Below are 20,064 nucleotides of genomic sequence, written 5' to 3' on the forward strand. Positions count from 1 at the left end.
CAGCATGTTCATCTGGAAAGGCACCATCAGCTTTGAAAGGTAGATACAGGTTTTAGATTAACATGTGTTCCCATCAAGAAGCTGTCTTCTTCATCCTTGCATATTTGAGCAAGTCAGTGCTAAAGTGCATCTATTACAACAGCATGGCTTCACAGTAAGGGAGTTCGGGTGATTTCACAGTGTATTGCTTTTTCTGTGTGCTTACCATCTTAGTGGTGCAGTTGTGAGCACTCTTGTCTCACAGGAAGAAAGTCCTGATTTCAAATCCACAGGCTGGCCGTGTCTGTGGCTGTACATATAACTCATCCTGTGAGGACTTTTTCAGACTACCCAAATAACCAGTAGTTAACCTGTCAGTTCACTAAAGTCTGCGCGATGCCTCATTGCACCAATTTGTGGGAATGGGCAGGTTATATTACAGCAAATGAACAGCCATCCCGTTTCTTCCCACTTGCAGGCTCCAATGAGACAGCAGCACCCCTGCCTAAACCAAAAAGAGTATTTACAGCAGTGAGGATGCAACTAAAGCAGACCTTCTGCTGCTTCATAAATTAGATTTGAAGAAAAGGAAAAATTGAACAAAAGGAGAAAAAGGAGAAGTAGATGCATTGCACGCAAAGTGATCGCTACACTGAAATGTTTCCATGTTAAATGTCATGCACGACATACAAATTAGTGAAAGGCCGTTGGCGTTGTTGTTTTTCGACTGATGCTCAGTGGTCACAAATGGCGCACAGTGGTATGTAAACACCTTTAAACTGTAATTTCACTCCCTGTGAAATTTCATCAAAATACAGAACACACGCTGCGCTGTTCTGAATGTAGCCGTCCTGATTGCTTTCAATTTCTCTCAGGTCACTCCCCTTCTGCCCCCTCGAGTGGCTCTCAATAACTGCCTCCTGCATCCATGTCAAACGTCTGGCATGAACTGAACAGCAGCTGGCTTTCGTAATCACCACAGACACACTCTTTAGCTTTTGTGTTACGGTCACACGTATGAGCCAACACCTGTCGGAAAAGCAGCAGAAGCCGTTTAGCTGAAGTTTGCTGTGAGATCTCGTCTTTGATAGCCTTAGATGCTAAAACATGCAGCTCTTATCGTCCTGCCTCTTTTCTCATAAATATGGCAAAACCACAGGAAATAATAGGCCTGTTCTTAAGGCACATGTGCAAAACATTTGGGAGTTCGCAATAACTTGAAAGCTTAACTGTGTAAACACACATACATGTGCGCACACACATCACTGACAGACATCCACAGCCGATGCGCTGTTCGCTGACCCTGACCCATTTATTCATTTATTCGGCTCCTTGTTTTTGCAAACTTCAACAGTCTGTGAAAAGCTTCTTTGTCTGATCATTCGGTGTCATTGTATCTTGTGGAGCACAGGGGTTTCATTCTTCTTTGGCAATTAACGCTGGTCTGTCTATGCTTGTTGACTTTGGCAGGCAGAGGCTGTCCTCGTGAGCTTGTGCGTCAAGCTATCATCCAGGAGGTCCAGGACTAGCTCTGCTCAAACAAACAGTTTCAGTGATGAGGGCCTTACAGATCTCTGACTTGCTCAAAATCACGCATTAGTCCACATTTCTCTCTGATTTTAGAGTTTGTGGTTGTAATTCCCATAAAAATGATGTGGGAAAAAATCATTAATTTGAGCTTGAGTTGTTTATCCAAATCAAATCAAATCAAATCACTTTTATTGTCACATCACATGTGCAGGCACACTGGCACAGCACATGCGAGTGAAATTCTTGTGTGCGAGCCCCACAAGCAACAGAGATGTGCAAACACAACAACACAAACGAGCAAAATACAAGAATGGCCAACCTGAAACTAATAAATATATGTACAATATATGTATATCCATTTGGAAGTAATCGAGTTCACAATGAAAAATCCTCTCATTTTGGTGGAGATATTCTCAGTATTACAGAGTTGTCTTCAAAATTTCCCATCAACTTGTGATCTGTTATATAGTAAATATATTATGGTAATCAGCTGGATACTTTCCCACAGCAGCAGTTCAGTGTTACAGGCCCCGAGGGTGCCTGGAGCTACAAAATGCTTGATTGATGCGAATGGCTTTTGCAGCATTAACAATCATACAGGCGAATATAGCCAAACTTTTTTTTTTTAACCCTTGTATGGTGTTCGGGTCTGTGAGACCCGTGTTCAGTTTTTTTCAAAAGAAAAATTAAACAATTAATTATTTTTTCACGTGTAAATGTGTTGTGTCTTTCCACTCACTCCACTTGATTATAACTGATTTATTTATAACATTTTATATAAAAGAAAAACGAGAAGCACATTAATTCATAAATGTGATCTAACAAAGGTAAAGGGAAGAAATTAACCATGTTTGCTGTTCATATGTCTTGTAATTGGGATGAAGTAAACATCTGTTGAGTAATTTAACATAAAATTGTTTGATAGTGTTAATTTGGAAAGCCAAAACTCTAGCGGGTCCACCAGACCCATGAACACTGGCTGAGTAACAAAAATACGAACACCACACAAGGGTTAAATGTAATACTTAAAGCATTTGCTGGTTGTGAATGGTGAGGAGGGAACAGCTAACTGAGAAGCATAGTTAACAAGAAGATATTTTCACTGAAGTGCATTTTGAACATCGTGCACATTACCAACAGGTAACCACTAAACTAGAACAAACATCAACCTCTGGAGCTGAAAAAATAAGACAATGCGGATGTAACAAACACTGCAGTTCCTCTTGTGGCACCTCTGGTTCTTTGTTGTTGTTGTTGTTTTGGGGTTTTTTGGCACCACGCTATATTTTAACACGGGAGTCTTTTTGGAACAAGTCTTGAGTGGCCTCTGAAAAAACTGCAGTTCTGTTTTGGCTTTATTTGCCACGTGGTGTGGACATTGAGTTTCCACCCAATAGCCCTCAAATTACTGCATAATTCGAGATGTATAAGATTCCAGATTCTGTTAAATTTAACATGTTACATTTTGCTCATGAAATAAAATTACATTGAAAATTTACATGTAATTAAACCATTTATAGTCAGGTTAACACTTTATAACATGACCCATAACTAAGGGCGTAATTCCCCTGGTAATTATTCCCAATTATTTCTTTGTTTCCTGACTTGTTACCCCCTTACTCTAGCATACCTGCCTTCAGGTATTTGTAGGTAAATATAATTAAATTATTAATTTCCAATAAAATACTTTGAAATTACATTTAATTACATGGCAATTACATAGACCATTTGTCAAAGGCAGTATTATAAATTCTTAAAAAATGTAAATACTTTATTTATTTATCCCGAACACAGATGAATGGTCAATGGTCTGGACTTAAATAACATAATTTAATCTAATCTAATCATTTAGCCTCATATGAAAGACTTGCTGTTCAGTGTCTTTCCCTAAGGCAGTCCAACACATGGAATTAGTGGGCAAACAGCTTCACCACACACTGTAACCCCAAGCACATTAATAGCATAATTATTGTTTAATGACTACTGTTCAGGAAAACCAATAGTTCCAAGTGCTTCGTAATGACAATTAAAAAGCAAATGGTAGTAATATTCATGCTAATAGAACATTAGTTTGTGTTAACCAAGTTCACCATGGCAATAAAGTGTTGTCATAAACCTGGATTCAACTTCTGGGAAAAGTTGCCCAATGCAGCTCACTGAGGTTTAGTGATTCAACAATGTAATGTTAGCAGTAACCGTAAAGGGTAACCATCAGTCTTTTATTTAAAATTGACCAGAGGACTAAAAGAACAGCAATTTTTGTCAATTTTTTGTCAGTTTTTCTTTCTCTTTTGGTTTTTAGTCGTGGTTTTCAATTCAGTTTGGTTAGGTAGTTTCCAGAGTGAGTTTCCTTATTTCATTTCAGTTTTTATTGATTAAAAAAATGTAGGTTTTGTTTTTTTGTTTATTTTACATTTTCCAATGTTAGTTCTAGTATTTTTTTTTTTTATGTTGAACTATGAATCAGTATTTTCCAGCAGCAAGAAGTAAGAAGTTTAGACTCACACACACACAACACAAACATGTTTTTATGGCAGTTGACTCACAGTCATGCTTACATCTCAAGTCTCAATAAACAAATGCGTCAAAGTCCCCTCAGGGTCAAACCTCACCAAAATAAGTATCTAATCTCCATTAGATTTTTTTATTCAGTTTTTAAATGCATGGCTTTATTCTTATTTTGATTAACAAAAATGTTTTTAACACTTTGTTTTAGTTTTTACTTTAACTATAATAACCTTGGTAACCACTTACCAATATGTATCTGGACTGTGGGTCAGGAAAAAGGGGTTAGATAACTGATGCAATGCCCTGTGAGAGCATCCTGGGTAGCTCATTATGTTTGTCATTGTTTATAAGTCATTAAAACGTTTTAAAGCTTTTATTACTGCAGAGTTTAGGGATGTTTACTGCAGCTGCATTGGAACCTTATTAATATACACCTTTTTTCCATCTGCACATATCGCTGTCATGCAAACCCAACGAAAGGTTTGTGTAAGAGGTAAGAGTTGTGGTTTTAGTTAGTTTCTTTGGTCCAGTGGCAGCAGTGTGCTAGGTAAATAAGTTCTGCTGCAGTCTTAAAAGTGCCACTTCTTTCATCACAGGAAGTTTTACAACACTATAATTCTCAGCAAACAGTGTTAGTTTCAGTTAGCTCAAGGAAGAGGAACCAAAAGCAGGACTAAAAACAAGCAGCGCTGTAAAGGAAAGTAAAGAAGACCTTTAATAAATTAACACACACAAAAAAATTAGCTGATATTAAAATTTCAAAAAAGACAGGTAACCACAACTTGAAGAAGTAGTCTGAGGCTAATTCTGGGAATCAAAATTCAGCCAGATAACGCGCAGATACAGCTTGCTAACCATGCTAGCTAGTGTTAGCGAGTGACTTAGCGCTCTGCCCTTTAATCCAAACATGGTAACTTTGGTTTCAAAACAAGGAAGCTGGAGATGCTTAGATACTAAAATTGAGCCTTCAAAACAGAACTTTACATGGGTGATGATATGGTTGCCAAGACATCTTTAAACAAACACGGAGGAAGTAAACAAAACTGAGAGTGAGTAAAGTACTACGATAACACTCAGAGAGCACGAACCTCCACCAAGGCAGCTCGCTCTCTTGACAGTATTTACTTTGAATGCAATAGTGTATTTATTGTGTGTTGTATCTATTCATTTTGTTTTCTTTGGTCTTTTTAAATGTACTGTAGGATGCTTGTAGTGCATTAAATCAAGTGCTAAGTGCAGGTTTATGTTATTTGCCCCCCTGTTGAAACCCATTTCCATTTGGGCGGGAGGGCACATGTGTGTACATGTGTAGCATTCATTTTACTGTTTGTTTAATTAGTTTAAATGTTTAATGAATATCAGGTGAAAAGAGGAAATCCCCTGCATCAAAAAAAAAAAAAATGAAAAAAGTAAAACTAATACTTATTCAGGAACATGGTGCATGTATTCAAATTGTTGTATATTTACACTGTTATAACCTATTATTGTAATGTATATAAATCCATAATAAAATGAAACAACTATACACAAAAAAGTATCCCATGCCCACATGTTCTTGTCAGAAACCTCTTATTGTTTATTGAGAGCATTATTATCACATTGACCTTCAGATTAATCTATTAAACTCGAAAGAGTTCAAGTGTGACATGATATTTTCTGATCTTTGTAGGGTACTTTCTGGATGTTGAAAACACACAACATTTGTAAGACTGATAGTTACTAAGTTATAACCTTAGGTTATAAGGTTCAATTTTCAATCAATACTCAATTAATCAATAAAGTGACTTTGAAGACCTTAGTGCATGTACGGATTAATGGATTGTTACCATGACTCCACTCTACACCCCTACAATGTTTAATCAAAATTCACTGAAACTTTTTTAAGCTATTGTGTTTACAGACAGAATCGCAAGTAAGCAACATTACAAAAAAATAACCTCCTTGGCAGAGGTAAGACTTCTTTTATGATTCCTTTTATTTCAGATTAAATGATTGTACTGGTGTTTTCCATGTAATACAGACATTCTGATATCAGATGTATCTGCTAATTCATTACACTCCATTTCCATCTTCAGCTGGACACTGCCTCAACTCTAGTGAGTGCAGTGGGCAGTGGACACTGGAGAGGACAGTCAATCAATCAATCAATAACACATGTAAGCAGCTTGACAATGGCGATAGTCTGTTTGTCCTCATTTGCTTTTTATCTGTTAGACCACTGTTCCATGTCACAATGCCACACTGCTCAGTCATCTGGGTGGAGTGGGAGCCAAACACATGGATCTCTTCCTCTGTTTTACCACAGGTTTGCTGAGGTTTCTCTAGTTGTTGTTCCTGAATGGTAGGTACAGTGTCCTGGTCCCTCAGTCCTCCTGTCCTGCCTGCTCCAGGCTTTGCCTTCTCTCTGTCCTTCACTCTCTCCTCTCTGTGTGCTTGTGTGTCTGTGTCAATGTTCATGGGAAGGACTCATTGTGGGTTCCCGCCTCTGGCTGAACACACCTGCAACAATCAATCACCTGTTCTCGATGATCTCGTTAAGAAGCACTATTTAAGAGGGCGGCTGAGGTTCATTCTTCTCTGGATCGTTGAACTGTGCTGTTAGTAAAGCCGTGGCTCTTTTGTCTTTTCCTTGCCTTTATAAACTCGCAACTAATCTCATCCTTCTTCCTCTTGTATACAGACCTTCCCTGGATTTTCCCTGTCCTGGAGTTCTTGGAGAGACTGCTTGAGCTGAGTCAGTGTGGATCCCCTGTTCCCCCTTCGTACTACCTGTATATATCACCCTGGCGTTTCACTGTAAATAAATGCACTAAACTTGATCCCTCTGAGTCCTGCCATTGAGTCCACTCCATCCAGCATTCCTGACATATAGTAGCCAAACAGTTATATATTAATAATAAATAAAAGATCACACTTGGAACTCAGGGAAAAGCAAAACGATCTTCAGCGCCATTCTTTACGTCTGGTGGCTTTAACATAATCTGTTTATATGACAGGAACAAAAACCTTTTTCTGCCAAAGAATGCAGTGTATTGTGCTAACAGAAGTAAGGCTGATACAGTAATCATGTGGTGACAGTTATCTCAAGATGTAAATACCTGGCCAGTTCCTGTATCTGTTCACCAGGCCACACAGATCCTGTATGAATGCTTGTGTGCGCAGAAGCCCCTCTGGAGATGGAGCCATGTGCGTCACACCACAGATCAGCCTATTATCCATAGCTGAAGGCGACAGGAGAAGAGGGCTAGGGGCTGTGCAGGCAGGTGATAGTATGCTTGGCAGAGAGAGTGGCAAGAGGAGGAGATAAAGCACGATGACAGGCAGTCAGCGAGTGCATGTAATTAAAAAGAGTAAAAGCAGGAAGTAAACGACAGCATTAACCAAAGAAGTGGGAGATGGCACGGGGAGGAAAGGGTACGCAAACAGAGCGCGACGAGGAAAGCATTAGAAAGAGGTCAGCACTCAGTGGAGCAGGAGAGTGCACCTTTCATAGTGATTTGGTGATGTAATGCTCTTATTCGACTGCTCCGAAAAATGACAGAGTGAAAGGATTAAAAACAAAAAACAAAGAGAGAGTCTGGGTCACTTTTAGTCTTGTTTCTCACCACTCTGCTCATTCACACATGCAGGATTTTGTGCAGCAAGCACATCATTGTCACATATAAAAACCACACAGGCATTCACATTGAATTGTTTTCATGCACTTTGATTGATTTTCCATTAATCAAAGTTGCTTCCCTTGCTGCACCTTTTGGGCTGTCCGTGTATACATACACAACTCCCTGTGTTATCCATGTGTGTGTCCTCTGAATCACTCTCATTTTCCCTTTCTTTTCTGCCCTTTTTCACGCTCCCGAGACTCATGAGCGATAAACCTGAAATTGAATGATTTACCCCACCTGGACTTGTGCCACTCTGTGGCTGTGAAAAACAATTTGTATTCTAACAAAAATGTGCCGTGTGCGCAGTCAGAACTTACAAACAACACACATCTGGTCCCTTTAAATCAGGGAAATCTCACTGAGCATAGCGCAGCAAAATTAAATTAAAAATATATATCAAAGCTTCACTGATCCCACATTCCTCCAGCTAGCTCCACGGGAAGCTGGAACATTCTCTGGATTTATTGTTCTAGCACATGAGAGTCAGCCGGCGAGAGAGAAACAAGCAATATGTTCTGCACTCGCTGCTGCTGTGTGTGTGTGTGTGTGTGTGTGTGTGTGTGTGTGTGTGTGTGTGTGTGTGTGTGTGTGTGTGTGTGTGTGCATTTTCTCGCAAGTGATTGCATAAGTTTTCAAAGAAGATAATGAGGAAGCTGAAGATGAAACCGTTGTTAAGAGTCAAAGTTCATGGATGCATCACTTTCTGTTTGGCTGCTTCAATTATACAAAAATAGTTGTAGCAAATAACTTAATCATAATTGTTCATTTAAACAAAAGAACGCACAATACTTGGTATTTAGAAGAAATGAGTCACTAATTTAATTGCCTGCTAATGTTATTATCTTGTGAGACTGCACTTCCATAAGAACAGCTACAAAAACATCATGCAGCCACATAGTTTTCATTATGACACACACCTTTAGTGATTGTAGTCATTCGGGGTGGCTAGATGGGTCAATAGATGGGTCAATAAAACTCTGTTTGTTTCCTGTTGCCCAACACAGCTAAATCAGATATTAAACTGTCTTTAAACCTGCGGGCGTGCAAGTACAAAGTCCGTGCACATAATGTTCACTTGCTGATATAATGGCTGATAAGTGGTCTTTCTCATGCTCCCTCACCTAAACCGCTTCCTGATTCCAGGATTTCTTGCTTTAAAACGGCTTCAGGTGTTATTTAGTCAGAAATTAAATTTAGAAGACATCACCACTCATCCTACAAATCTTTAGGATTGACCTTTGGACATCAGCTCTGGCTTTCCTTTTTTGGCCTTGGTGCAAAAGGAGATCTCCACTTCTCCCCTCCCCTCCCCTCCCGTGTAGCCTCGTCAGGCTGGAAGCTCCAGCGCTCACATGGCTGGAGCCCACAAACACATACACGTCCTCGGCGTCATTTCTGTCTCTTAGACACCCGCCTTCACCCAGCTTAGGTCTCCTAATCCTCGTTTAGCTGTTCTTTTCTCTGACGGACTCGGCTCAAACTCCCCGCAAACACATTTTTTCTGAACCTGCCGCTCTGAAGCGACAGCTGCAAAATGAGACGGCAGAGGTCAGGTGGGAGAAATTACCCAAAGAAAATGAGGAAATGAGCAAAGTAAATTAGAGTCCGGCAAAGGGAGAGGGGTTAAGGCAAATGCACACGAGCTGGGGCAATATGTGTTACGAGTAGATGAACAGTTTGATAGTTGCCATCTGTTAATATTTCACTGAGTTCTCTCTATATCTTTGTGTTTACTTCTCTCCTTTCTCTCTTTCTCTTACAATTCTCCTTTGATGATTAAAGACTATTATCCAGCTTTAGGGCCCAGCTGAGAGGCCATATGGACATTTAGCAAAAAGATCAGGAGCACAAGATGCAGCACCACCTGGAGGGATAAAACTCGCAACTTTCTTTCCATCTGGACTGTTGCAATGTCACTTCCAAGTCATACTGGAAAATCATGTCTTGACAGAGATAATGCACAGTGCATAAGTGCAGCAGGACTCAGGACTTTAGTCTAAACAGAAATACAACTATTGCTGTACTTGATATAATCATCAATAATTATAAAATAACTTTGGGCTGTATTGAGGTGAAATTTGGCAAAGAGCTGTGAAGTGACATTTTTGTTTTTTTGGATGATTTTCTTTCAATAAAATGTATCAAATCCTTCTGAATATTCCGGCATGATATCTGGTACTGGGTAGTCAACCTGGTACAGACAGCATGAGGCCATTTGTTCCCATGCAGTTCCTTTCAATCCTGAATGCTCTCACAGCTTCAGTCCCTTATCCCCTTCTCCGCCCTGCAGTCTGGTGGAGCTTTGATGGATTTACTTGTGTTATACATGAGTTTTATCGGGTTCAGCTTTAGGCTGTCGCATGTATGAAATCCATTTCATCACAAGCAAAACAATTCAGCCAACCCCTGTTTGCTGAAACTGTGTCTACTTGCAATACTTGTGGACATAAATCTGCTTAGGCAGCCGCACTGTGGGGACGAGGAAAGATTTGGTAAGATTCAGCGTCTGTTGTTGCAGTTTTGAATGCTGCAAAACCTTCACATTTGCACCGGTTGTGTCCTGCGTGTGTATTTGCTGCCTAACATCTTGTCGGCCATACCAGTGAGCAGGGAGCCTTCCAGTCGTTCCTCATTTGGGTGTATTGTATTGTGTTTTGATTTAGTTGCTAGGGTTGTCACGAGATAAAAGAGCACAACAGGCAGTTTGACACAGTTCCCTCTTTGTTCCTCGTCCAGCCGGACCTGCTCTCATCACTCAACACCCAGCCACCCACCGCTCACTATAATCATTAACCTCAGATTAACCGCGGCACAAAGACCCCTTCTTGTTTTCATCATCGTTCACCCTCCCACGGCCATTCTTCCGTCCCCCATCTATCTTCTCCCTCTTCCTGTTCTGCACGCCAGTAAATGCTAGCCACTTAGGGCAGGGAAATGAATATCTAAGAAAGAAAAGCAGCCAGAGGAGTCACCTGCCACACTGTGCAGCAGCATCTGCTCCCCCAGCTTAAAGCGAACCATATGCCTATTTTAGCAGCAGAGATAAGAGAGCTCCTAGGCTCTGATTCACCACAGTTCTCTCTTTAGTCCTCTTTATGACAAAACTATTATTATATTATAGAGTTCTTTCCTGAGCATTTGCTTGCATACACTTCTGTCCTCTTCTGGGCAGCACCACCTCCAGCTATAGCATTAATGACGTCAATGAGATAATGTGCAGTGTTTGCAACTTCACAGGAAACTTTTTTTTATGATATCCCAGCCTCCTACGTTCTGAGCCAAATATCATTATCTCAGTGTGATACTTCTTGTGCATAAATAATTACCGTCAGGTGCACGGTGACATTTCTGCAATCTTAATGATGCTCTGCAGGTATGGAATCATATTGCTGCAAGACTGACAACATAAATATCTGGTCACAGGAGTCAGGTGGGCGGCTGAATGCCACACGATCCCAGTAATTTTCTTCCTTCATCTAAATTTGACAGGCCACATCTGTTTCTTCATATTCCTCTACCTTTAATCCCTTCAAATCAAGCCCCTTTTTCTCGTAGATATTAGCCTCACTATCACTCCTCCTCCTCCTCCTCCTCCTCCTCCATGGGCGTGAGCGGTGAACAGACTGCTTGGTCAAAAGGAGGTATGGGCAATGATGTCAGCAGCCTGCGTCAAAGTCTCAGGGGCATGTTTACAATCCCCTTAACCGAACTGAGCCTTTCATTGAGATCATTGCGCACTAATCAAATCTGCACTGCTAGCAGTGTGTCTTTGTTTATGCACGTCAATTATCTCCTCCAGTTCAATCACTCAGTTCACCGAGAAGCGTGGCCACTATGCAAATGTGCAGCACCCCGAGCTAAGGGGATGCAGGCACACCTGTGTGCAAGCAAGAGACTTGCACATATACACGAAAGAACTATGTGTAACCTTGAAATGGCTCAATAGAGGGTTTTGTGTTCGATCAGCGGAGGTGACTAAAGCCTTCTTGACGTGCGCGAATCCATCATATTCCTCCCTCCAGGCTTTTAGTGAGAAAGAAATAAACTCCTCATTTGAATTTGCTGCAGAACAGCTCTAATGCTTCCTGTTAAGGATTCATTGTAGGGTTGATGAGTTACTGGGTGTGTTGGGCTTCCAGTCACATGAGTCATCAAGACTGTGGTTTGCATTTATATTTGACTGCATTATACAGTAGCATAAACACTGACCTCAATGCAGCCGTGCAAGACTTACTTTGAAAGTTGAGAGATAAAGGGAGGGGTGAAATACGTCAGTGAGGCAGGTAAATAGACTGACTAGATACAAAGCAGCTGATGTTACAGCCAGAATAAAGTCATGCTCACAGACTTATCTGTGTGCAGTCTGTCGCACAAGACACGTCAGACTCGAAACATGTGCAGGTGGTAATGAATAACAAGGAAAATGTTTGACAGTCTGCTGGGAAAATGATTTGATTTGGGGCTGTTTTGCATTATTTTATTAATTGCTTGTGATTTCATGTATTTAGGTGGTTCTCAAACTGTGGGGCAGGCATTGCTGTGGGGCAGTTGGGTGTGCATGGCTAGAATGAAAATAAAGAGGGATGCTAAGATGAATAAAAATTTTTTTTTTTTTGTGGAAAAATAAACAAACAAGAGCGTGGGGTGTGGTGCAAACTTTGGTTAGCCTATAGTCATGTGAAAATCAAAATTAGTGCTAAAGTTTTACATATAAGGACAAAATAAAATTAAAAATATCCGTTCCTAATCAGGATCTAAAACGATTTAATATAATCTCAAATGAAAATTATATTGTGTCATTTATTTATTTATTTAACAGAAACTGAGGGTACACAGACCAGTTCATGGTCGCCTCACTGACTGCAAGGTGCTCAGATCCTGTGGCGGTAAAACTAACCCAAACCCTCCCCCTCCACCACCGTGCTTGACAGCTGGTTTGAGTTGTTTGTGCTGATATTCTGTTTTTGGTTTTCATCAAACATGGTGCTCTTTGGTGTCATCTGTCTGACATTAAAGTGAATGTGCTAAGACTAGAATGATATAAAATGATGGACTTCACATTGTTTGGAAATGACCTTATAACCCTTCCCAGACTTGGCATTGTGTTAAAAAAAACCTGAATGTTCCAGATCTGCAAACTGCCAAAAACTCTGCATTTATAGAGGTGCTCACACTCGCTGATGAACCGCCAATCAAGTATATTTGATCAGCAGCACCCAGCTTGTACTTACCCTTTTAAGTCTGAGGGTAGAAATAGGAAGGGATGGCTACATTTTCACTCTTTTTCACACATGGCTATGCTGTTACTTACCCACAATCCCCAAAAAGGTAAATAAAGTAATAGTTACTAATTAAAATATAAACCTTCAAAACCCCATGCATGTCTCTATATCACTGAATTACTGTAGAACTCTAGAAATGTTGTTATATGACATGTTAGGTCACTCATATATTTCAAAATTGATGCCTTCCAGTGTCTATCGTGCTAAATTAAGACGAGTAAGCAAACGTATTAAGGCACAGCATTTAGCAGTTCTTGTTTCAGTACATATTAGCATGCCTACATTTATTAAAAGTACTCGAACCAGTCCAAGAAAAAAAAAAAGAAAAAAAAAGGTGCTATAAGAAATGCTAGCAAATGGAAGCTAATCCATCACTTGGTTGTCAAGATATTTCACTCTTTGCCAAAATGATGGACTGACTGACCTGAGTAGTGCTGAAAATTTAATGACGCCTTTAAGGTTATTCATCGAGTTGTCAAAAAAGGTACTATGCATGTAATATTTACACAGTGAATAGTACTCCAAACTGAGCTCCTGCTGTGACTTGGCTAGGACAACGCATACTGATTTTACACATACATCTCAAGCTAAACATGCACTTAGTGGCCTTAACTTGCATCATTACAGACAGATTATGGTTTGCTTCTTTTTTATCACCAGTGGGCTTTTAGCGTCAGCTCAGGCTTGACTAAGCCTGCAGAAGCAGCCCTGCAGAAGCGAGTTGGAGGGGAGAGGAAGGGAGTGTGAGGTAACCCATTAACTGGTTAGAGCTGTCAGAGGGGCTGTGACCGCACAAACAGAGCGTTTGTGCTGCATTTACGTCAGACAGCAGCTGTGGTTCATCCCTCCCCCTGCAATACTATGAGAGTCAGCCAGACAGGCTTTGGGACTGGGAAAGAAAAACACTACAGAGAGCTATGTGTTTGCTTCTGGAGAAATGGTGATATGCTCTACAATGCGTGTGCACAACACGCAAACAGACAAACGAGATTAAAGTGGTCGCCCGTGGCATTTCCACGTAGGTGACAGGAAAAGATTCACACACGTACATGCATAAAGCTTCGTAATCCACGACATGACATCTGCTATAATCCTCCTTGGCATTTAGTGCACACGGCTGAGCGATTATAACAGGTGTCATGTCATGTTTAAAACTGGACTATGCTGGCTTAAACCTGCGAGTGTCTTGCAGCAAACGCAAGTGTGCATGCGGGTGTCAAAAACTCAGCTGCAGACTCATAAATGGTGTTTATTGTTTTAATTAAGGGGGGTATGGCGTCAGCTGCGGTGGACTTTAATCACCCACTCTAAATTCTGTGGGAGCTTGAGAGGAGGATATAAAATAAGAATAAAACACAACAGTGCAGCTCAGGGTCAAAGGTGCTCATTGGGAAAACGTCACCAGGCTATATTATCGTCAGCTGTACAGGCCCGCAGTGTAGGGCTGGGTATCATCACTGATTTCTAAACTCTATTCGATTCCGATTCACAAGGTCCCGAATCGATTCGATCCACGATTCGCTTCAGTTCGATTCAATTCGATTCGAATCTGGGAAATTTTGCCTCAGACAGTCAGAAATATTATAATTCAGATCAGTACATTTGCATATTTTTGTATCTATAAAAAGGAAGCTGACACTTGCAAGACCTTATTAAAGGTGTAAGCGTCACAGCAGATGCCTTTGTGTAAAAGTAGCTGAAGGTAAAACACAGAAAAACATGAAGGTGATTTTTTTTGGATCTTCTTTTGCTGATGGTTCGGTCAATATTGTTTGGAGAGAGATAAAACTAACAGCTTTAGAATCAGCGCAAAAAGGGCATAAACACAAAGCGCGGACCCGCCGAAACATCAGAATCAGCGAGCTGTCGGTTTTCAGCCCCAACCGTGTCCGTGCCGTCGGGTGATTCTGATCCGTCGGCAGGTCCGCGCTTTGTGTTTACGTCTTTGTGCAGAATCCGTGTACCTGCTCTCATTTACTGTTTTAGCTATTTGGTGGTTGTTGAAATTTTGTGAGGTTTAACCTGAGATTCTGGCGTTTTGGGCAAAATAAATTTCTATTAGAAAATCGATTCAGGATTTTAATGAATCGATATCACATTATCCAAGCCAGAATCGATTTAAATCGATCATCAAAACCCACCCCTACCGCAGTGCTGTTTTTCTTCCTGTCGTTGTTTTATTCCCCTCTCAAACTGGAATCATGTGAGAGGAGCAGAATATGTGTTTGTTGTCAGAGTCATTGACGTGTGCAGGCATCTGTGCGTGCGTGCGTGTGTGCCCTCAACAGGCAAAGCAAAAGCTGGTTACTAACTAGGTCAAACTCGCCTGAAAGCAGCCCTGCACGGTGATGCCATGACCAGTTATACATAGTTATACATAACTTTGTAGGACAGTTTTTGCCACACAGCAGACTGAACAAAGATATCATGAGAACTTTTAAATATTTTGGACAAAAGTAGAAAGCAGTGGAAATCAGAAATAAATTGTTGTTTTTGCACATCTCTTCTCCTTAATTGTCGAATAAAGAGGATACAGAACATAACTGGCCATATAGGCTGACATTAAAGACAGACAGTGTAGACATTTATTTTTCTATATAGCAAACAAAGGTGGTGTTGTTATACTAAACGGCTCATTAGGAAATGTACAACTTCCTTAGTTTATCGGTCAAATAAAATGAGGAACATGAGCATCAAAGCAAAGTTTGTGGGCATTTTGCACAAGTGTGTCAGTGCATTCATTTAGAGGTGGTGATTCAAAGTGTAATAATAAACATAATCCATTTCCCACAATGTCTCTGTTGTTTTGCTAGCTTAAATTGCAATAATAATAATAATGTGACTTTTCTTTGGACACACTCGTGGGGGTTATGTCAGGTCAAGTCTGCAGATAATATATCAAAAGTGATCATCCAGGGGCTGTGAGGCATTTAGGTCGGGCTTGAGGAAATAGTTCACACTACAGAGTTGTTTGTTGTTTCGTGTGGTTGTGTAGCATCCTATTGTTTAACAGTTGCCCTACTTATTACAGTGCGCACATCGACGGCACCTGTCTGAGGTACTTAAAGCCCATTGTTTTGTTTGCACTAACACACGATGTGTTTGCTGATGCACTCTGACATTTCTGATGGTTCATTCCTTCTGTCATGTCAGGTCAGACACTGACGTCATATGAGCTTGTCATTTTAAGCATCAGTGCAGATTAAACAGTTGGTGTATCAGATGCCGGCAAATGCCTGCAACTAACAGATTAAAGCAAAGGTTTGTTATGGAGACTGATCTTGTGTTGTGAATTTTAATAGTTTACTTCTGGTCCTTTTTATGTGTTTATAACTCAAAGGTGTTGCACTACAAGTTGACTCTAGCAGCTATTTGAGGCTGGCACACTAAGCTAAAGGCTAAAGGCTGAAACTAAAGTTCCAGCCTTTAGCATAGACTCCCTTGTTAAAATCACAGACTATATATAAAAGATGGATATATCTATTTATTATTTAACTGAGAACACCTGCATGCTCGTTAACCTGGTAAAACTTCAGTCACACAGGTCTAGAAGATTCCCACAGTTGCTCATAGTTTGGATGGAAGACGCTGACTTTTCTGCAAACACTAACCAACAGCTGGCCAAGTGATAATGAAACTTCAAAAAGTGCATCACAAATCAGTAATGGAGAACTTTTGCTTTCAGACTAAAATAAAAGCATTTTAATAGGTTCCCTTTTCCCAGTTTCACTATTACCACATGAGTACTTTGCAAGTGGTTGCAGGTACATTAGCATGGAAAGATGCTAACCAACCGAAGCAATCACAAGGAAGGTTTAGTTGCAGCACTTTGCAAAACAGTAGGTAATTTCACAGCAGCAATATAGATAGTTTTTTATAATGAGAAGAGTCGCCACCTGCTGGTCATCAAAAAGATTTCAGGTTTAAGATGCTTACTTTTCAGTCCTGGAGCTTACTGCCATCTTTTATATACAGTTTATGGTTGTCCAATGTGAGAATGTGGGGATTGACACATTGATGGCGCGCCGCTTTCAAATGAACTTTATTGGTGTGTTTTTCCAGCACAGCAATGCCTGTATTAGATTGCAGCACTCCTTGGTTTCACAGTCAGATCTTCCCTCTTCACCTTTGACATCTAATGCAAATGATGAGAACTAAAAAAGGCTCCAGAAACAGGACTTTCGCCATGATTCTGTATCCATCACGTTAGTCTGCAGGTTTAAAACGCTTCTGCATTTACTTCTTTTTTCAGACCCAGTGGCTACATCCAACTTTTATATACAATCTACATTCTGATTCAAATTTCATGGTGATCCATCTAAAATTTCATTCAAAATAACAAATATAAGGCTATATGGTGGCCCCCGGGGAAAGTGAGTAGGATGTATTCACTGGATGATGAATGTCTGTAAAAACTTTTCATGACAGTTCATCCAAAAGTTGTTTTTTTTACCTACTGCGCAAAGCTATTTGTGTAGTTTTATATAACATTTCATTTGAATACCCGAAAGAAAGGAAATAAACTAAAATCAATTAAACCGGCTTAGAAGACCCTGCAAAAAGGGATTATCTCCCGTGGCTGTGGACACATTAATGACATTAATGTGGTTTACGTCTACAGATATGACATGCGTAATCATGTTTTAATATGCTTTCATAATTGGGCCAAGAGACTGTCATGAGAGATTAAAATAATTCAGTTTAGGGTAAAAATATGAAAGCAGCAGAGGGATCTGTCAAAAGATTTCCATGTGGCATATTGAAAAAAAGAGAAAGAACGAAAGCTGCTGATTAAAATCTCTTTGTGTAAGAGCTGCTGCTGTGCTGGCGTCAGAAGCAGCTGATGTCACCTCTAAAGCTAACCACTGTCTCCCCACCACACCCCAACCCCCTCTCCAGCACATCCAGAGAGACTGCATCACCGGGCCTGATGATCGCCCTTCTCCCTGGGGGGGCACCTCACTGAGTGACTAATGACCTCCTCCGACAGGTACATCTCACTGGCCCTGTATTTTTGTGCTAGACAAAGGCAGATACAACACCTGATGTATCGCAATATTGCCGCAGTCCCAGGTGCTCGACAGTCTGTTGCAGACAAAGTCTTGTGTCAGGCAGACAAATAGACAGAATAGTGACAGAGCACAGAAGAGCACACAGCCCGACATAACGAGCTAAGAAACGTACTACAGCATGACGGATGCTCTGAAGAACAGATGGTGTAACAGTGTGCGTAGCAATAAAGCATACATCCTCTCTGCAGTGCCACAGTGAATCACATAAAACCACATGGCTTTCCACGCACACCTCAAAGTATGAGGGACTAATGTGGGAGGAAGTAAGAACTGTCAGAGGGAAGAAACATCACTCCGATGCTCTGGAAGCAGGCGGTTGATTTGGCTCTAGCATGTGCGACTCTAAGATAAGACAAAGAATGAAAGAAAGGGCGGTAAAAAAACAAACAAACCCAAAACTGTTATATTCAAAGTCAGAGAGCTGAATTTTTTTAATTTTTTTTACCAGAGTGGAATTAAGATGTCTTTCGAACCTTAAAAGATTAATAGAAAGCTTTTAGAGTGCTTCATTTATTATATTTATGCCAGATTTTCTGTTCTGTCAATAATCCTCGACTCCTACAAGAGCCTCCTTAATTCACAAAATAAAGGATGCACAGATATTTACAAAGAAAATTAAGAAAGAGTGCCGTTACATTTGAGTGCATGCACTTAATAAGGCTCTTTCTGAACTGATTTGAAGTTGTGATTTGTTCCATATATCTGGATTTATTGGTGATTTAGTGGAATTAGTTAAAAAAGTTACTGCGACTTAGTGTGGGAGGAAAAATAGTTGGGCTTTTATTCAGAAACAAATAGATAATGTTCTTATGTTAACTCAGAGTGTGCAAAGATTGATATGGCTATTACATATGCAACACTAAAGTGTGTGTGTGTGTGTGTGTGTGTGTGTGTGTGTGTGTGTGTGTGTGTGTGTGTGTGTGTGTGTGTGTGTGTGTGTGTGTGTGTGTGTGTGTGTGTGTGTGTGTTAAAAACCCAACTATACTGGCTACATAGAACAGGAAGTCTTATTTTTATGTATGAAACCAACCTTTTGTTGTTTCCAAACTTCAGCACGGCACATGAAATTTAATATGACACTCATAAATATAAAGCACTGACCTATTAACTTCAGCCTTAATGTCAGGATGTTTTTCACAGTGAAAGTCTGCATTGAAGTCTTCAAATGTCATCAACCGAGCAAAATCCATCCACTGTGGAAGGCTAAATTGGATTAGGGATGTCAGAAGGACAAATAATAACCATGATGCCGCTTGTGTTTCTGGGAATGATGCTTTGTTTGTGAATGACTTGATCCAAAAAGTTAATTTTTTCGGGTAAAGGAGCAGAATCACTTCAGGTTCTACAGTAATGTTCTTTAGTCCGTAGCAAGCAAATAAGCAACAATAAACCCATTTACCGAGGAAGTCATTCAAATCACCGATGTGTTGTTTTGGAGGTGATTCGTTGCCTATGTGATCGAGTTTATTGCAGCGAGCCCTGAGGCCCTTTTTTCCCTGAGTTGATGTAGTCAGGGGTTAGTAACACATAATCAGTGGCCTGCTGGAAGCACTTGTTGACATCTTTTTTTTTTTTTTACAGTTTACAAAGTGCGGCAGTCCTGCATTATGAATATGTGTGTAATATATGTACGAGACGCTTTCACGAGGAAACATGTTTCCCGATTCACTCCCTGAACTCCCTGCAGTGAAAACTGGCTTTGATTCACTTTTCAGACTGCTGAAAATTTTAAATTTTTGTAGATCTTTAAAAAATATATTAAGAATTTTAATCAAAGTTTCATGTGTTTGTCAAAGAGACAGCACTTCTGGGTCCAGAAGATGGAGCTCATGATAGAAGCGCAGAGAAAGAGAACAGTTAGTAGTTTCAGATATTCATAGAAATTGTAATTGTCAATCCTAAACTTTGCAAACTTTACTTTTTCGCTGTCATGTTTATCACTCTCCAGTCCTCTCTGCTTCACTGTGTAAGATCCACCTCCGTATGTCAGCCTACTGAATGACTGTTATATAAGTTGATATCATAGGTGGA

The 20,064-nt window shown here is 40.3% G+C and overlaps 2 long non-coding RNA genes across 2 annotated transcripts; one reads left to right on the forward strand and one right to left on the reverse strand.

The window, feature by feature from the left end:
* Positions 1-5,974: 5,974 nt before the first annotated feature.
* Positions 5,975-7,903, reverse strand: LOC145421063 (uncharacterized). Its single transcript, XR_013902335.1, has 2 exons — positions 7,116-7,903; positions 5,975-6,516 (listed from the first exon to the last, which is right to left on the reverse strand). It is a non-coding gene; the product is annotated as an uncharacterized LOC145421063 (long non-coding RNA).
* On the forward strand, positions 6,482-6,836 carry LOC145421062 (uncharacterized). Its single transcript, XR_013902334.1, has 2 exons — positions 6,482-6,614; positions 6,698-6,836. It is a non-coding gene; the product is annotated as an uncharacterized LOC145421062 (long non-coding RNA).
* Positions 7,904-20,064: the final 12,161 nt, after the last annotated feature.

Source organism: Astatotilapia calliptera, chromosome 16 (genome assembly GCF_964374335.1).
Source record: "Astatotilapia calliptera chromosome 16, fAstCal68.1, whole genome shotgun sequence".
NCBI classification, from domain to species: Eukaryota; Metazoa; Chordata; class Actinopteri; order Cichliformes; family Cichlidae; genus Astatotilapia; species Astatotilapia calliptera.